This window comes from Rhinichthys klamathensis, unplaced genomic scaffold (genome assembly GCF_029890125.1).
Source record: "Rhinichthys klamathensis goyatoka isolate OS25496 unplaced genomic scaffold, OSU_Roscu_1.1 h1tg000828l_1, whole genome shotgun sequence".
Taxonomy (NCBI): Eukaryota; Metazoa; Chordata; class Actinopteri; order Cypriniformes; family Leuciscidae; genus Rhinichthys; species Rhinichthys klamathensis.
The window spans coordinates 77,501-94,322 of NW_026607210.1; the positions used below are offsets into that span (position 1 = coordinate 77,501).

A 16,822-nucleotide genomic window follows, 5' to 3' on the forward strand; every position below is an offset into this window, starting at 1 on the left:
TTTAAGCTGGAGTCCGAGTCAAGTCTGGAGTCTTTATCACTGACAGAAAAGTCTAAGTATATTTGGCCTATACTTGTACTCAATTTTTGATCGAGATGTACTGAAAAGTATTCTTGGCTGCTGGTTCACTGTTTCATAAACTTGGATTGTTTGATTATTAGGGAAAATGTATGTTCCTAATTCTGATTTTTTTTGTAGGATAGTCCAATGCTAGTATACATAGGAATTTATTTCAAATCTACTTCACTCTTTCCCTTCCATTGACTGAATTTTCCACCCAGCCATATGTTCACTGTTTTCACGGTAGGGACGCTGTAACACATCTTGGAAAGAGTACAGAATCTCCTGATGAAAACAGGGGTAAAGAAGCCGCAGTAACAAGTGATAGAAGATTGCTTGGGCAAATGTAAAATAAAGCGATCATCAAACATCTAACGGCATACATATGTTCAAAACTGCCTAACGTTACAGAATGAAATGTCGGCCCAGGAAGGGTTAATGACTCTGAAGCTTTGGGGGTGTTGATGGACTCGATCTACTCCATCTGTTTTGATCATCATTCTGAATCAAATCCAGACGTAGTCTTTGACAAAAAATTAATTTTCTCAGCTTTTTGTTTAAAATGTTGCTTTTTAAAATGAAACTTACCCATAGTTTTATTAAATATATATTTTATATAAAATAATGTTCATACGTAATTTTCATTATCTTAAACCTTTAACTTTTGCTTTTTACTTCAACAAAATTCGGCCAAGGTTCTTCTTTAAAATGAGACCAAACTTAAGTCTGTGCTCCAAAGCTTCAAATATTTATGACAGGGACATGTTTGTCCTCTAAGGACCTCAGAGTAACTTTTTTTTAATTGAGGCTCAAGAGGTTACACCCTGGCCTCACACCAAGTAATGACAGATTGCAAAATTGGTGCATTTTATTCAACTCCAGATTTTGAGGGAGATCATAGTTTTCAGCCAGTTGGTTTCAAAATTCAACTTGTTATTTAGAAACTAGAAAGCAGTATTAGGACATGAAAGTGGTCTTCATAAACATTCAAAGGATTTTAACCCGTTCACCTGCAAGAAGATGCGAAAATTTTGTACACACACGCTGTTTTCTGTGCGTCAGCGCTCCATTACTGAACTGAGGTCTCTTTTGTGTCTTGTCATGCTTAAACGGATGAATACACTCGAAATGATGTCAAAATGGCAGTTTTGGCGAGTATCCTCCTAAGCCCAGAGATAAAATAAAAAGTCTTAATCAACGTAAACAGTTGGGAGAAAATCAGATCCATGCATTTGGTCTTAAAGTGAAAGTAGCCTAAAACTCTGCTCAAATCTGACTGAATAACTTCTTTAGCTTTAATGTATAAATTATATACATTAATCTTTACTATAGTATTTTGTACCTAAATACTGTTCGACCTATACCTGAAATCTGTTTATTTCATTTGTATTTTTGTTCTAATGTGTTTATTTGGGCTATTACTTGTAATTTGCTCATAAGTGTCTTTATTTAACGTTATTTATTCAAATATTTATTTATTTATAAGCTCCTTAGTGTTGAGCCCTGTGTGTTCATATATTTCCTATTAAGACCTGGTCTTTTTGTTATAAAATAAAGTTGTCCATTCAGCTGAATACAAAAAAGAAAAGGAAAAAACCTGATGAGGGTCTCATCTGAACACAGCTTTCACCACAGGAAAGCTAACAGGAATAGTCCTGCCAGATTTTTATGTTGACGTGTATTTATTCATGACAAATCTGAAATAAAATTACCAGTGTGCTCTAGTTTTCAAACAGTTTCAATAAAGACGAAAAAATATTTGTATTTTCGCATTTGAGAATTGCAGATAATAATGAGTTTTGCAACTCTTAAAGATACTCCAAACAAATCTGTTGATTGGTTAACAACATAAAGCCATAAGTACAAATTTGCAAGAAAAAACATTTATAACATCTGTTATCATTGAACGAAATAGATTTTGATATAAAAATATATATGGCTGCTTGACCAAATCAATGCTAAGATTTTGAACAGTGAGCATTCTACTGCTTCCTTAAATGCTAAAATGTATTCTCACTGAATAAAAACATAAAGTATTTTAATTAATCCCCAAAAAGTATTTTGTGTGCTGTCTTTTTGTCCAGTAATCATAATATAAAAAAAGCAACTATCTTTAATGAAATGGCAGCTGTCATGATAGTTGTAACACCTGAACCTAATAATTGAGTATTACATGTTCCCATGACAACTGATTGTCAAGAAACAATTGGTAAATGGCAGTTGCTGGCACTATAAAAAGTCCCGTCAGGCAACACTAATATGTGTTGGAGGTCAAGTATGTTTTGTTTGACTTTTTACTGGTGTTGTTGAGGTGGTTAGTTGTTGTATTTTTGTTTGGCCATGGAGGGTACCACTAGCCGACTCTTAAGGTATGATGATAAATTGTAGTATTTGGCATTTGTTAACAAGTGGCATTCATCTAACAAGGTTTTTTTTTTTTTTCTACAGTTTTTCTTTGGCACTTCTCAGTCTTTGTGTCTGTGACCATTTTGGAAGTGGTAAGGTTTATCCAGGCAAGTTCTAAAATTCATGTTTGCTAGCACGTCTGTTTGATTCTTTCTTTCCCTTTTTTATTTTCTTCTAGTTGGTGGCTTTGTCAGGAGTGGTTATCCTCTGTACTATGAGGCTGGTTTCCCCATGCAGGATGTGAAGCCACGAAGTTCCTACAGCTGGAATGGTGCTGATGTATCAAATCCCACCAGTCCTCAAAGGTCAAGGAGTAACACTTACAGTGCTGCACAAGTTAAGGGTGTGTATAGCAGTGTAAGCTATAGTCCTCAAAATGGCTCTTCTGGTTCTGACTCTGATGCTAGTAGTGAACTTCAAGGATCTCTGATATCTTCAGCTGGTAGTGGCAGTCTCGTTTCTGGTTCTGGGGCCACTGCAATGGGTACAAGTATGCACATTGAGTCTCTACCTGAGCCAACACCGCTCAACTATCAAACTGTAGTACAGTCTAGTAATGAGTCTGTGGTGTCTAGTAGCCAGCAAATAGTGCAGAACAGCTCCCAGTCCAGTGGCCAACTAGTGGAAGGCAGCTACCAGTCTGCAGTGCAGCCCATTGTCAAGCCTCAGAGAAGTAGACTTCAAGTTGTTTCCAAGTTATTTTCTGGTAACAGGCCAGTCCATATGTCAAGTTCTACCTTTTTGGTCAAGCCTTTGCAGCAGAGAAATGAGTCCTCACAACCCAGGTATCAGTTAGGGCAAGCCAGCTTTGGATATGGACTTGTGCCTTTACTGAGTGGCCAGCAACTAGTGCAGTCACGTGATGGTTCAACAGTTCAGCCTAGTGGTGTGCAGCTAGCACAGGCAAGATACCAACTTGTGGCCCAGCCCAGCCTCCAACAGTCATCTCAAGACAGCAGCCAGAACTCTGAACAAGCTGTATCGCAATCTGTGGACCAGTCTGGCATCCAACAACCAGCCCAAGCCAGCTCTCAGTCTGTGGAACCATCAGGTAGCCTGCTGTCAGCCCAAGCCAGCTCACAGTCTGTGGACCAGTCTGGCATCCAACAACCAGCCCAAGCCAGCTCACAATCTGTTGAACTGTCAGGTAGTCTGCTGTCAGCCCAAGCCAGCTCACAGTCTGTGGACCAGTCTGGCATCTAACAACCAGCCCAAGCCAGCTCACAATCTGTTGAACTGTCAGGTAGTCTGCTGTCAGCCCAAGCCAGCTCACAGTCTGTGGACCAGTCTGGCATCCAACAACCAGCCCAAGCTAGCTCACAGTTTGTGGACCAGTCTGGCATCCAACGACCAGCCCAATCCAGCTCACAGTCTGGCCTACCATCAGCACAAGCCAGCTACCAGTTTGTGCCCCAGCTTGGTTTCCAAAAACCTACACAAACTGGCTCCCAATCAGTGAATGGCCCCAGTGGTCTGCAGACAGTACAAGCCCGCTACCAGTCTTTGTCCCGGCCCAGCGGTCTGCAGACAGTACAGGCCCGCTACCAGTCTGTGTCCTGGCCCAGCGGTCTGCAGTCAGGACAAGCCCGCTACCAGTCTGTGTCCCGGCCAAGCGGTCTGCAGTCAGGACAAGCCCGCTACCAGTCTGTGTCCCGGCCAAGCGGTCTGCAGTCAGGACAAGCCCGCTACCAGTCTGTGTCCCGGCCAAGCGGTCTGCAGTCAGGACAAGCCCGCTACCAGTCTGTGTCCCGGCCAAGCGGTCCGCAGTCAGCGCAGGCCCGTTACCAGTCTATGGACCAGCTAAGCAGTCTGCAATCAGGCCAACCCAGCAACCAGTCTCTGTCCCAGCTCAGTGGCTTGCAGTCAGCCCAAGCCAGGTACCAGTCTGTGTCTCAGCCCAGCGGTCTGCAGTCAGGACAAGCCCGCTACCAGTCTCTGTCCTGGCCCAGCGGTCTGCAGTCAGGACAAGCCCGCTACCAGTCTTTGTCCCGGCCCAGCGGTCTGCAGTCAGCCCAATCCAGGTACCAGTCTGTGTCTCAGCCCAGCGGTCTGCAGTCAGGACAAGCCCGCTACCAGTCTCTGTCCTGGCCCAGCGGTCTGCAGTCAGGACAAGCCCGCTACCAGTCTTTGTCCCGGCCCAGTGGTCTGCAGTCAGCCCAAGCCCGCTACCAGTCTGTGTCTCAGCCCAGCGGTCTGCAATCAGCCCAAGCCAGATACCTGTCTCTATCCTTGCCCAGCGGTCTTCAGTCAGCACAAGCCCGTTACCAGTCTGTGGACCAGCCCAGTGACCTACAATCAGCCCAAGCCAGCTCTCAGTCTGTGGACCAGTCTAGAATCCAACAACCATCCCAAGCCAGCTCACAATCTGTTGAACTGTCAGGTAGCCTGCTGTTAGCCCAAGCCAGCTCACAGTCTGTGGACCAGTCTGGCATCCAACAACCAGCCCAAGCTAGCTCACAGTTTGTGGACCAGTCTGGCATCCAACAACCAGCCCAAGACAACTCCCAGTTTGTGGACCAGTCTGGCATCCAACAACCAGCCCAAGACAGCTCACAGTTTGTGGACCAGTCTGGCATCCAACAACCAGCCCAAGTTAGCTCACAGTTTGTGGACCAGTCTGGCATCCAACAACCAGCCCAAGTTAGCTCACAGTTTGTGGACCAGTCTGGCATCCAACAACCAGCCCAAGCTAGCTCACAGTTTGTGGACCAGTCTGGCATCCAACAACCAGCCCAAGACAACTCCCAGTTTGTGGACCAGTCTGGCATCCAACAACCAGCCCAAGACAGTTCACAGTTTGTGGACCAGTCTGGCATCCAACAACCAGCCCAAGTTAGCTCACAGTTTGTGGACCAGTCTGGCATCCAACAACCAGCCCAAGTTAGCTCACAGTTTGTGGACCAGTCTGGCATCCAACAACCAGCCCAAGTTAGCTCACAGTTTGTCGACCAGTCTGGCATCCAACAACCAGCCCAAGCCAGCTCACAGTTTGTGGACCAGTCTGGCATCCAACAACCAGCCCAAGCCAGCTCACAGTTTGTGGACCAGTCTGGCATCCAACAACCAGCCCAAGCCAGCTACCAGTTTGTGCCCCAGCTTGGTTTCCAAAAACATACACAAACTGGCTCCCAATCAGTGAATGGCCCCAGTGGTCTGCAGACAGTACAAGCTCGCTACCAGTCTTTGTCCCGGCCCAGCGGTCTGCAGACAGTACAGGCCCGCTACCAGTCTGTGTCCCGGCCCAGCGATCTCCAATCAGGCCAAGCCCGCTACCAGTCTGTGTCCCAGCTTGGATTCCAAAAACCTACACAAACTGGCTCCCAATCAGTCAATGGGCCCAGTGGTCTGCAGACAGTACAAGCCAGGTACCAGTCTGTGTCACGGCCCAGCGGTCTGCAGTCAGCCCAAGCCAGGTACCAGTCTGTGTCCCAGCCCAGTGGTCTGCAATCAGCCCAAACCAGGTACCAGTCTGTGTCCCGGCAGTCTAGATTCCAGGTCTTTCCTAAGCCAGAGCAGTCAAGTTACATGTCTCTTTCCAGTCTTGGCGCCAAACCTTTGGAGCAACCCAGTAAAATACCACTTCAAGCTATGAGTCTGATGCAGTCTGTCCAGCCTGGCTTTCAAGATCCACCACCTCTGCAGTCTCGGACTACTCAAAATAAGCATTTATCTCCAGGCATATTGAGGTTGCTGCATCAAGTGAAGTCATAGCTGTATACTCTGCCTTGTTTTCTTCATTTAATGTTTGCTTTTGTTTTTGAAAAAAATAAACAAACCTGTAACCTCAAGTGTCTACTGGGAGTCTTAGTGTTGTTTGTACTTCATTAGCATGACCTCATCTTTGTTTAACATAATCTGCTTTGTTCTCTCCTACTTTTACACCTGGAGATAAGTTTTGGTTGATCAGATCAAAAAAGTGTATGCTAAAAATGGGTGTAAAGGTGTCTAAAATGTTTTGAGCTTATTCACTTTCAACAAATTCCAGAGGTAGTCGAATGCATTTGACTAGATTGCTTCCGTAGTGTAAACGCTCATGTGGTCGACTGTTCGAATGACCAACTGACCCAATGCATTAACATTATGGGTGGCGGTCTTAACATAGAGGCACAGGTAGGCGGCTGCTTGGGGTCCCCTACCAGCGGTTCTAGTAGGGAGGGCCTCCAACCAACCGAAAAAAGAAAAGAAAGCCCCTTATGAACGCTTCATAAGCATGGTAAATTGTATTAATATTCTTAAGAAATATGTTGTAGTAGTTAATGTCCAGTTCATGGTTCTCTGTCCCTTAAAGTGAAAGTAGCCTAAAACTCTGCTCAACTCTGCTCATGAGGTCCCAGAAAAAGCGCTATATAAATGTAACGAATTATTATGACTGAATAACTTTAGCATTAATGTATAAATTATATACATTAATCTTTACTATAGTATTTTGTACCTAAATACTGTTAAAGTATTTTACCATGAATTTCAGCCTATACCTGAAATCTGTTTATTTCATTTGTATCTTTGTTCTAATGTGTTTATTTGGGCTATTACTTGTAATTTGCTCATAAGTGTATTTAATGTTATTTATTCAAATATTTATTTATTTATAAGCTCCTTAGTGTTGAGCCCTGTGTGTTCATATATTTCCTATTAAGACCTGGTCTTTTTGTTATAAAATAAAGTTGTCCATTCAGCTGAATACAAAAAAGAAAAGGAAAAAACCTGATGAGGGTCTCATCTGAACACAGCTTTCACCACAGGAAAGCTAACAGGAATAGTCCTGCCAGATTTTTATGTTGACGTGTATTTATTCATGACAAATCTGAAATAAAATTACCAGTGTGCTCTAGTTTTCAAACAGTTTCAATAAAGACGAAAAAATATTTGTATTTTCGCATTTGAGAATTGCAGATAATAATGAGTTTTGCAACTCCTAAAGATACTCCAAACAAATCTGTTGATTGGTTAACAACATAAAGCCATAAGTACAAATTTGCAAGAAAAAACATTTATAACATCTGTTATCATTGAACGAAATAGAATTTAATATAAAAATATATATGGCTGCTTGACCAAATCAATGCTAAGATTTTGAACAGTGAGCATTCTACTGCTTCCTTAAATGCTAAAATGTATTCTCACTGAATAAAAACATAAAGTATTTTAATTAATCCCCAAAAAGTATTTTGTGTGCTGTCTTTTTGTCCAGTAATCATAATACAAAAAAAGCAACTATCTTTAATGAAATGGCAGCTGTCATGATAGTTGTAACACCTGAACCTAATAATTGAGTATTACATGTTCCCATGACAACTGATTGTCAAGAAACAATTGGTAAATGGCAGTTGCTGGCACTATAAAAAGTCCCGTCAGGCAACACTAATATGTGTTGGAGGTCAAGTTTGTTTTGTTTGACTTTTTACTGGTGTTGTTGAGGTGGTTAGTTGTTGTATTTTTGTTTGGCCATGGAGGGTACCACTAGCCGACTCTTAAGGTATGATGATAAATTGTAGTATTTGGCATTTGTTAACAAGTGGCATTCATCTAACAAGGTTTTTTTTTTTTTCTACAGTTTTTCTTTGGCACTTCTCAGTCTTTGTGTCTGTGACCATTTTGGAAGTGGTAAGGTTTATCCAGGCAAGTTCTAAAATTCATGTTTGCTAGCACGTCTGTTTGATTCTTTCTTTCCCTTTTTTATTTTCTTCTAGTTGGTGGCTTTGTCAGGAGTGGTTATCCTCTGTACTATGAGGCTGGTTTCCCCATGCAGGATGTGAAGCCACGAAGTTCCTACAGCTGGAATGGTGCTGATGTATCAAATCCCACCAGTCCTCAAAGGTCAAGGAGTAACACTTACAGTGCTGCACAAGTTAAGGGTGTGTATAGCAGTGTAAGCTATAGTCCTCAAAATGGCTCTTCTGGTTCTGACTCTGATGCTAGTAGTCAACTTCAAGGATCTCTGATATCTTCAGCTGGTAGTGGCAGTCTCGTTTCTGGTTCTGTGACCACTGCAATGGGTACAAGTATGCACATTGAGTCTCTACCTGAGCCAACACCGCTCAACTATCAAACTGTAGTACAGTCTAGTAATGAGTCTGTGGTGTCTAGTAGCCAGCAAATAGTGCAGAACAGCTCCCAGTCCAGTGGCCAACTAGTGGAAGGCAGCTACCAGTCTGCAGTGCAGCCCATTGTCAAGCCTCAGAGAAGTAGACTTCAAGTTGTTTCCAAGTTATTTTCTGGTAACAGGCCAGTCCAGATGTCAAGTTCTACCTTTTTGGTCAAGCCTTTGCAGCAGAGAAATGAGTCCTCACAACCCAGGTATCAGTTAGGGCAAGCCAGCTTTGGATATGGACTTGTGCCATCACTGAGTGGCCAGCAACTAGTACAGTCACGTGATGGTTCAACAGTTCAGCCTAGTGGTGTGCAGCTAGCACAGGCAAGATACCAACTTGTGGCCCAGCCCAGCCTCCAACAGTCATCTCAAGCCAGCAGCCAGAACTCTGAACAAGCTGTATCGCAATCTGTGGACCAGTCCAGTGGCCTACAATCAGCCCAAGCCAGCTCACAGTCTGTGGACCAGTCTGGCATCCAACAACCAGCCCAAGCCAGCTCACAATCTGTTGAACTGTCAGGTAGTCTGCTGTCAGCCCAAGCCAGCTCACAGTCTGTGGACCAGTCTGGCATCCAACAACCAGCCCAAGCCAGCTCACAATCTGTTGAACTGTCAGGTAGTCTGCTGTCAGCCCAAGCCAGCTCACAGTTTGTGGACCAGTCTAGCATCCAACAACCAGCCCAAGCTAGCTTACAGTTTGTGGACCAGTCTGGCATCCAACAACCAGCCCAAGACAGCTCCCAGTTTGTGGACCAGTCTGGCATCCAACAACCAGCCCAAGACAGCTCCCAGTTTGTGGACCAGTCTGGCATCCAACAACCAGCCCAAGTTAGCTCACAGTTTGTGGACCAGTCTGGCATCCAACAACCAGCCCAAGTTAGCTCACAGTTTGTGGACCAGTCTGGCATCCAACAACCAGCCCAAGCCAGCTCACAGTTTGTGGACCAGTCTGGCATCCAACAACCAGCCCAATCCAGCTCACAGTCTGGCCTGCCACCAGCACAAGCCAGCTACCAGTTTGTGCCCCAGCTTGGTTTCCAAAAACATACACAAACTGGCTCCCAATCAGTGAATGGCCCCAGTGGTCTGCAGACAGTACAAGCTCGCTACCAGTCTTTGTCCCGGCCCAGCGGTCTGCAGACAGTACAGGCCCGCTACCAGTCTGTGTCCCGGCCCAGCGGTCTGCAGTCAGGACAAGCCCGTTACCCGTCTATGGACCAGCTAAGCGGTCTCCAATCAGGCCAAGCCCGCTACCAGTCTATGTCCCAGCTTGGACTCCAAAAACCTAAACAAACTGGCTCCCAATCAGTCAATGGGCCCAGTGGTCTGCAGACAGTACAAGCCCACTACCAGTCTGTGTCACGGCCCAGCGGTCTGCAGTCAGCCCAAGCCAGGTACCAGTGTGTTTCCCAGCCCAGTGGTCTGCAGTCAGCCCAAGCCAGGTACCAGTCTGTGTCCCAGCCCAGTGGTCTGCAGTCAGCCCAAGCCAGGTACCAGTCTGTGTCCCAGCCCAGTGGTCTGCAGTCAGCCCAAGCCAGGTACCAGTCTGTGTCCCAGCCCAGTGGTCTGCAGTCAGCCCAAGCCAGGTACCAGTCTGTGTCCCAGCCCAGTGTTCTGCAGTCAGCCCAAGCCCGTTACCAGTCTATGGACCAGCTAAGCCATCTCCAATCAGGCCAAGCCCGCTACCAGTCTGTGTCCCAGCTTGGATTCCAAAAACCCACACAAACTGGCTCCCAATCGGTGAATGGGCCCAGTGGTCTGCAGACAGTACAAGCCCGTTACCAGTCTGTTTCACGGCCCAGCAGTCTACAGTCAACACAAGCCCGTTACCAGCCTAGCAGTTTGCAATCAGCACAAACCAGGTACCAGTCTGTGTCCCAGCTTGGTTTCCAAAAACCTACACAAACTGGCTCCCAATCAGTCAATGGGCCCAGTGGTCTGCAGACAGTACAAGCCCACTACCAGTCTGTGTCACGGCCCAGCGGTCTGCAGTCAGCCCAAGCCAGGTACCAGTCTCTGTCCCAGCCCAGTGGTCTGCAGTCAGCCCAAGCCAGGTACCAGTCTGTGTCCCAGCCCAGTGGTCTGCAATCAGCCCAAACCAGCTACCAGTCTGTGTCCCAGCTTGGTTTCCAAAAACCTACACAAACTGGCTCCCAATCAGTCAATGGGCCCAGTGGTCTGCAGACAGTACAAGCCCACCACCAGTCTGCGTCACGGCCCAGCGGTCTGCAGTCAGCCCAAGCCAGGTACCAGTCTCTGTCCCAGCCCAGTGGTCTGCAGTCAGCCCAAGCCAGGTACCAGTCTGTGTCCCAGCCCAGTGGTCTGCAATCAGCCCAAACCAGCTACCAGTCTGTGTCCCAGCTTGGTTTCCAAAAACCTACACAAACTGGCTCCCAATCAGTCAATGGGCCCAGTGGTCTGCAGACAGTACAAGCCCACCACCAGTCTGTGTCACGGCCCAGCGGTCTGCAGTCAGTCCAAGCCCACCACCAGTCTGTGTCATGGCCCAGCGGTCTGCAGTCAGCCCAAACCAGCTACCAGTCTGTGTCCCGGCAGTCTAGATTCCAGGTCTTTCCTAAGCCAGAGCAGTCAAGTTACATGTCTCTTTCCAGTCTTGGTGCCAAACCTTTGGAGCAACCCAGTAAAATACCACTTCAAGCTATGAGTCTGATGCAGTCTGTCCAGCCTGGCTTTCAAGATCCACCACCTCTGCACTCTCGGACTACTCAAAATAAGCATTTATCTCCAGGCATATTGAGGTTGCTGCATCAAGTGAAGTCATAGCTGTATACTCTGCCTTGTTTTCTTCATTTAATGTTTGCTTTTGTTTTTGAAAAAATAAACAAACCTGTAACCTCAAGTGTCTACTGGGAGTCTTAGTGTTGTTTGTACTTCATTAGCATGACCTCATCTTTGTTTAACATAATCTGCTTTGTTCTCTCCTACTTTTACACCTGGAGATAAGTTTTGGTTGATCAGATCAAAAAAGTGTATGCTAAAAATGGGTGTAAAGGTGTCTAAAATGTTTTGAGCTTATTCACTTTCAACAAATTCCAGAGGTAGTCGAATGCATTTGACTAGATTGCTTCCGTAGTGTAAACGCTCATGTGGTCGACTGTTTGAATGACCAACTGACCCAATGCATTAACATTATGGGTGGCGGTCTTAACATAGAGGCACAGGTAGGCGGCTGCTTGGGGTCCCCTACCAGCGGTTCTAGTAGGGAGGGCCTCCAACCAACCTCAAAAAGAAAAGAAAGCCCCTTATGAACGCTTCATAAGCATGGTAAATTGTATTAATATTCTTAAGAAATATGTTGTAGTAGTTAATGTCCAGTTCATGGTTCTCTGTCCCTTAAAGTGAAAGTAGCCTAAAACTCTGCTCAACTCTGCTCATGAGGTCCCAGAAAAAGCGCTATATAAATGTAACGAATTATTATGACTGAATAACAACATTAGCTTTAATGTATAAATTATATACATTAGTCTTTACTATAGTATTTTGTACCTAAATACTGTTAAAGTATTTTACCATGAATTTCAGCCTATACCTGAAATCTGTTTATTTCATTTGTATCTTTGTTCTAATGTGTTTATTTGGGCTATTACTTGTAATTTGCTCATAAGTGTATTTAATGTTATTTATTCAAATATTTATTTATAAGCTCCTTAGTGTTGAGCCCTGTGTGTTCATATATTTCCTATTAAGACCTGGTCTTTTTGTTATAAAATAAAGTTGTCCATTCAGCTGAATACAAAAAAGAAAAGGAAAAAACCTGATGAGGGTCTCATCTGAACACAGCTTTCACCACAGGAAAGCTAACAGGAATAGTCCTGCCAGATTTTTATGTTGACGTGTATTTATTCATGACAAATCTGAAATAAAATTACCAGTGTGCTCTAGTTTTCAAACAGTTTCAATAAAGACGAAAAAATATTTGTATTTTCGCATTTGAGAATTGCAGATAATAATGAGTTTTGCAACTCTTAAAGATACTCCAAACAAATCTGTTGATTGGTTAACAACATAAAGCCATAAGTACAAATTTGCAAGAAAAAACATTTATAACATCTGTTATCATTGAACGAAATAGATTTTGATATAAAAATATATATGGCTGCTTGACCAAATCAATGCTAAGATTTTGAACAGTGAGCATTCTACTGCTTCCTTAAATGCTAAAATGTATTCTCACTGAATAAAAACATAAAGTATTTTAATTAATCCCCAAAAAGTATTTTGTGTGCTGTCTTTTTGTCCAGTAATCATAATATAAAAAAAGCAACTATCTTTAATGAAATGGCAGCTGTCATGATAGTTGTAACACCTGAACCTAATAATTGAGTATTACATGTTCCCATGACAACTGATTGTCAAGAAACAATTGGTAAATGGCAGTTGCTGGCACTATAAAAAGTCCCGTCAGGCAACACTAATATGTGTTGGAGGTCAAGTATGTTTTGTTTGACTTTTTACTGGTGTTGTTGAGGTGGTTAGTTGTTGTATTTTTGTTTGGCCATGGAGGGTACCACTAGCCGACTCTTAAGGTATGATGATAAATTGTAGTATTTGGCATTTGTTAACAAGTGGCATTCATCTAACAAGGTTTTTTTTTTTTTTCTACAGTTTTTCTTTGGCACTTCTCAGTCTTTGTGTCTGTGACCATTTTGGAAGTGGTAAGGTTTATCCAGGCAAGTTCTAAAATTCATGTTTGCTAGCACGTCTGTTTGATTCTTTCTTTCCCTTTTTTATTTTCTTCTAGTTGGTGGCTTTGTCAGGAGTGGTTATCCTCTGTACTATGAGGCTGGTTTCCCCATGCAGGATGTGAAGCCACGAAGTTCCTACAGCTGGAATGGTGCTGATGTATCAAATCCCACCAGTCCTCAAAGGTCAAGGAGTAACACTTACAGTGCTGCACAAGTTAAGGGTGTGTATAGCAGTGTAAGCTATAGTCCTCAAAATGGCTCTTCTGGTTCTGACTCTGATGCTAGTAGTGAACTTCAAGGATCTCTGATATCTTCAGCTGGTAGTGGCAGTCTCGTTTCTGGTTCTGGGGCCACTGCAATGGGTACAAGTATGCACATTGAGTCTCTACCTGAGCCAACACCGCTCAACTATCAAACTGTAGTACAGTCTAGTAATGAGTCTGTGGTGTCTAGTAGCCAGCAAATAGTGCAGAACAGCTCCCAGTCCAGTGGCCAACTAGTGGAAGGCAGCTACCAGTCTGCAGTGCAGCCAATTGTCAAGCCTCAGAGAAGTAGACTTCAAGTTGTTTCCAAGTTATTTTCTGGTAACAGGCCAGTCCAGATGTCAAGTTCTACCTTTTTGGTCAAGCCTTTGCAGCAGAGAAATGAGTCCTCACAACCCAGGTATCAGTTAGGGCAAGCCAGCTTTGGATATGGACTTGTGCCATTACTGAGTGGCCAGCAACTAGTGCAGTCACGTGATGGTTCAACAGTTCAGCCTAGTGGTGTGCAGCTAGCACAGGCAAGATACCAACTTGTGGCCCGGCCCAGCCTCCAACAGTCATCTCAAGCCAGCAGCCAGAACTCTGAACAAGCTGTATCGCAATCTGTGGACCAGTCCAGTGGCCTACAATCAGCCCAAGCCAGCTCTCAGTCTGTGGACCAGTCTGGCATCCAACAACCAGCCCAAGCCAGCTCACAATCTGTTGAACTGTCAGGTAGTCTGCTGTCAGCCCAAGCCAGCTCACAGTCTGTGGACCAGTCTGGCATCCAACAACCAGCCCAAGCCAGCTCACAATCTGTTGAACTGTCAGGTAGTCTGCTGTCAGCCCAAGCCAGCTCACAGTCTGTGGACCAGTCTGGCATCCAACAACCAGCCCAAGCTAGCTCACAGTTTGTGGACCAGTCTGGCATCCAACGACCAGCCCAATCCAGCTCACAGTCTGGCCTACCATCAGCACAAGCCAGCTACCAGTTTGTGCCACAGCTTGGTTTCCAAAAACCTACACAAACTGGCTCCCAATCAGTGAATGGCCCCAGTGGTCTGCAGACAGTACAAGCCCGCTACCAGTCTTTGTCCCGGCCCAGCGGTCTGCAGACAGTACAGGCCCGCTACCAGTCTGTGTCCCGGCCCAGTGGTCTACAGTCAGGACAAGCCCGCTACCAGTCTGTGTCCCGGCCAAGCGGTCCGCAGTCAGCGCAGGCCCGTTACCAGTCTATGGACCAGCTAAGCAGTCTGCAATCAGGCCAACCCAGCTACCAGTCTCTGTCACAGCTCAGTGGCTTGCAGTCAGCCCAAGCCAGGTACCAGTCTGTGTCTCAGCCCAGCGGTCTGCAGTCAGGACAAGCCCGCTACCAGTCTTTGTCCCGGCCCAGCGGTCTGCAGTCAGCCCAAGCCAGGTACCAGTCTGTGTCCCAGCCCAGCGGTCTGCAGTCAGCCCAATCCAGGTACCAGCCTGTGTCCCAGCCCAGCGGTCTGCAATCAGCCCAAGCCAGATACCTGTCTCTATCCTTGCCCAGCGGTCTTCAGTCAGCACAAGCCCGTTACCAGTCTGTGGACCAGCCCAGTGACCTACAATCAGCCCAAGCCAGCTCTCAGTCTGTGGACCAGTCTAGAATCCAACAACCATCCCAAGCCAGCTCACAATCTGTTGAACTGTCAGGTAGCCTGCTGTTAGCCCAAGCCAGCTCACAGTCTGTGGACCAGTCTGGCATCCAACAACCAGCCCAAGCTAGCTCACAGTTTGTGGACCAGTCTGGCATCCAACAACCAGCCCAAGCTAGCTTACAGTTTGTGGACCAGTCTGGCATCCAACAACCAGCCCAAGACAACTCCCAGTTTGTGGACCAGTCTGGCATCCAACAACCAGCCCAAGACAGCTCACAGTTTGTGGACCAGTCTGGCATCCAACAACCAGCCCAAGTTAGCTCACAGTTTGTGGACCAGTCTGGCATCCAACAACCAGCCCAAGTTAGCTCACAGTTTGTGGACCAGTCTGGCATCCAACAACCAGCCCAAGTTAGCTCACAGTTTGTGGACCAGTCTGGCATCCAACAACCAGCCCAAGTTAGCTCACAGTTTGTGGACCAGTCTGGCATCCAACAACCAGCCCAAGCCAGCTCACAGTTTGTGGACCAGTCTGGCATCCAACAACCAGCCCAAGCCAGCTCACAGTTTGTGGACCAGTCTGGCATCCAACAACCAGCCAAAGTTAGCTCACAGTTTGTGGACCAGTCTGGCATCCAACAACCAGCCCAAGCCAGCTCACAGTTTGTGGACCAGTCTGGCATCCAACAACCAGCCCAAGCCAGCTCACAGTTTGTGGACCAGTCTGGCATCCAACAACCAGCCCAAGTTAGCTCACAGTTTGTGGACCAGTCTGGCATCCAACAACCAGCCCAAGCCAGCTCACAGTCTGGCCTGCCACCAGCACAAGCCAGCTACCAGTTTGTGCCCCAGCTTGGTTTCCAAAAACATACACAAACTGGCTCCCAATCAGTGAATGGCCCCAGTGGTCTGCAGACAGTACAAGCTCGCTACATGTCTTTGTCCCGGCCCAGCAGTCTGCAGACAGTACAGGCCCGCTACCAGTCTGTGTCCCGGCCCAGCGGTCTGCAGTCAGCCCAAGCCAGGTACCAGTCTGTGTCCCAGCCCAGTGGTCTGCAGTCAGCCCAAGCCAGGTACCAGTATGTGTCCCAGCCCAGTGGTCTGCAGTCAGCCCAAGCCAGGTACCAGTCTGTGTCCCAGCCCAGTGGTCTGCAGTCAGCCCAAGCCAGCTACCAGTCTCTGTCCCAACCCAGTGGCCTGCAGTCAGCACAAGCCCGTTACCAGTCTATGGACCAGCTAAGCCGTCTCCAATCAGGCCAAGCCCGCTACCAGTCTGTGTCCCAGCTTGGATTCCAAAAACCCACACAAACTGGCTCCCAATCGGTGAATGGGCCCAGTGGTCTGCAGACAGTACAAGCCCGTTACCAGTCTGTGTCTCGGCCCAGTGGCCTGCAGTCAGCACAAGCCCGTTACCAGTCTATGGACCAGCTAAGCGGTCTGCAATCAGCCCAAGCCAGGTACCAGTCTGTGTCCCAGCCCAGTAGCCTGCAGTCAGCACAAGCCCGTTACCCGTCTGTGGACCAGCCCAGTGACCTGCAGTCAGCCCAAGCCAGGTACCAGTCTGTGTCCCAGCCCAGCAGTCTGCAGTCAGCACAAGCCCGTTACCAGCCTAGCAGTTTGCAATCAGCACAAACCAGGTACCAGTCTGTGTCCCAGCTTGGTTTCCAAAAACCTACACAAACTGGCTCCCAA

At 46.4% G+C, this 16,822-nt stretch overlaps 1 protein-coding gene and 1 long non-coding RNA gene across 2 annotated transcripts in view; both read right to left on the bottom strand.

The window, feature by feature from the left end:
- Positions 1-16,822, bottom strand: part of LOC130078180 (tetratricopeptide repeat protein 24) — a 58,878-nt gene that overhangs the window by 13,918 nt on the left and 28,138 nt on the right. The gene's annotated exons all lie outside the window — the stretch shown is intronic.
- On the bottom strand, positions 13,838-15,336 carry LOC130078186 (uncharacterized). Its single transcript, XR_008805901.1, has 2 exons — positions 15,099-15,336; positions 13,838-14,381 (listed from the first exon to the last, which is right to left on the bottom strand). It is a non-coding gene; the product is annotated as an uncharacterized LOC130078186 (long non-coding RNA).